The sequence below is a fragment of the Sesamum indicum genome, linkage group LG15 (assembly GCF_000512975.1).
Source record: "Sesamum indicum cultivar Zhongzhi No. 13 linkage group LG15, S_indicum_v1.0, whole genome shotgun sequence".
Taxonomy (NCBI): Eukaryota; Viridiplantae; Streptophyta; class Magnoliopsida; order Lamiales; family Pedaliaceae; genus Sesamum; species Sesamum indicum.
In genome coordinates this window covers 5891295-5893867 of record NC_026159.1, presented here as the reverse complement: position 1 = coordinate 5893867, position 2573 = coordinate 5891295, and positions in this window count along the sequence as shown.

Below are 2573 nucleotides of genomic sequence, written 5' to 3'. Positions count from 1 at the left end.
AGGAAATAAAAAATATAGCAATTCAAAGAAGAAATCATTGGAGGCCAAATCTGCCAAGAGGAAAAGAGAATGTACTGTCACGAGATCATGTGGTCCTCATCAATTTAATCAAGAAGAACAATGGTAAAATTGTAAAATTAGTTCAGTATGTATGGAGTTAGCAAAATTAGTTATGTAATAATGAGATTGGTAATTTTAGTCCTTATTTGTGGCAATTTTGGTACTTCCAACACAAAAGTAACCAAAAATTAGCAAATTAAATTGGAGCTTAAGGTTTCAGCGACAAATGAACATTACTTACTCATAGCAAAGAATGGTTAACCACCACCCAGCCAGTCGTCGGAATTTTTTTCCAGTGCGTCTCCGGCCACACACACCACCACTAAACTCCGCCGTCCGATATTGATTCCAACCCTACAACATGTGTTTCATTAATCGGAGTTCAAGCGCGCTCCTAATTGACAATTATAGTCTTGTCATAAAATCTACATTTATTTTCTCTCTTTTCTTGATTCGCCACCGCCTGATCTACCCATTGTTCTAGACCACCACCAATTAACTTCCCATCCTCCGGCGAGTTGATTGCACCCAGGCCCATCCATTTTCATCCATTATCCACCCTGTTCTTTCTGTTTTTATTTTCGCCATTATTTTGCCACATCCACCACTAGTTTTTCCATCATATCTCCACCGCCATCGATCATCTTGCCGACAGACCAACAACCCTATGTTCGCCTCCCCATGGCGCAAGCATCCCTTTGATCAGTTTCCGTCAACGGCACCATCCACGTCATGGCCTCATCATCGGTTGACATGTTCTATATGTTTTAATTTAGTGATAATTTTGATCCTTTTGATCAAAATTATCCCCCACTTGCCACTTCAGCAGCCACATAAGACGCCACATTTTTAAGTTGGGATCAGTTGGCAGCTAAAACCCTAAGCCCCAATTTGTCCGACTAATTTTTGGATAATTTTGTCCTGAAGAACCAAGAGGGGCCATTAAATTAAAATATATAAGACTAAAATTATCAATCAAGTAATTGCAGGACTAATATTATCACCCCCTATACTTACAAGATTAATTTTGCAATTTTACCAAATTGTAATCACTTACGTCAACTTATTTCCTTGCTTTGGATTCCCTGTGAATTCAAACTGCTGATTTGAACATCATAAGATCATAGTAAATGACTATGATTAACTACAATTAAATAAAATATATGTAAAAAAACTAGTTTTTCCATCATAAAAAAATTATTTGCCACAAATTAAGAGTCATGATCAAAACATTTGAATCGTGATAAATATTTTAGTCACCTTCGCAAAAAAAATGATCAACAATCATTGTATGACCGTGGTTAATAACTATTTATTATTAACTATAACAGTAGCTAAATATTATAAATTCTTCTAGTAAATTTCGGTTTTCCTAATTCAAGATAGTTACAATTGACCCCTAAACTTTTGGTTTTTGGACAATTTAAGGGCATGCACGTGTTCAGCCCCAGCTTTTCAATTGCTAAGGAATTTGTGTATGTAAAATGGCTAAAATGTAAGAGCTCAAATTCAAGGGATCAAAACTGTAAATAGATTCGAGTTTAAGGAATTAAAATTGTAATATTATCAATGTAAGAAAATTTTGCTGTTTGAATTAGAGGCAAAAATAGAAAACGTTCCAACAATACAATTATCAGAATTAGGTTTGTCTTGTATTAGTTACACACCCAAATTGACCGCCAGCTTGCAGCCCTTAGAGGTCATATCTAGTAAAAAAATTTGTACACTAGTTGTCATCGTCACATGTCGTCGATGCGTGTATATAATAAATAATCTTATATTTTAAAATATATTATAATTAAGAATAAATATATAAACCTATAAATTACATTTAAAAAGAATAAAGAATAAATGAATAAAAGAAAATCAAATTAAAAAATTAGTGACACAAAAAAATTGGTGTAGTGGTGTTAAATAATCTGAAAACACTTTTGTAATATAATAATAATAATTACAATTAATTTTTAAAATTATTTATTAAGTGTATAATTATTATATAAAATTAGTGCGACAATCTTACTAACAGTCGTCTAGGAGTGTATAGAGATTTTTTTATATATTAGTGTATATAGATATATATAGATATTCGGACAGTTTTGATTATACGAATATGCATTAATATTATTAGATAAATCCAAATTTTGTTAGCTAATGATTTTTTTATTTGTTAATATATTGTTTTTGTTGTTGCTTGGGAAATGCATTAGGCATTTAATTTAATTTTTGGAACTTTAAATTTTTTTATGAGCTATTAATTACTTGTAAATAAAGTGTCTTATAATTACTTGAATTTGTCTTTTTCTTCCGGAAGAAACATTACTAATTATTTCGGTAATGATCTCTTTTGGTAATGGCTAATTGTCACAATTACAGGTGAAATAGTATGACAAATACTAATTAACTACGACTATGCAATGGCTATTAGTCGTTATTTCTACAAGCAATGTCAAAATATTGTACTAAAATGTAAGAATCAATGAAAAATTATGATTAATAAATAAAATAAGATTTGT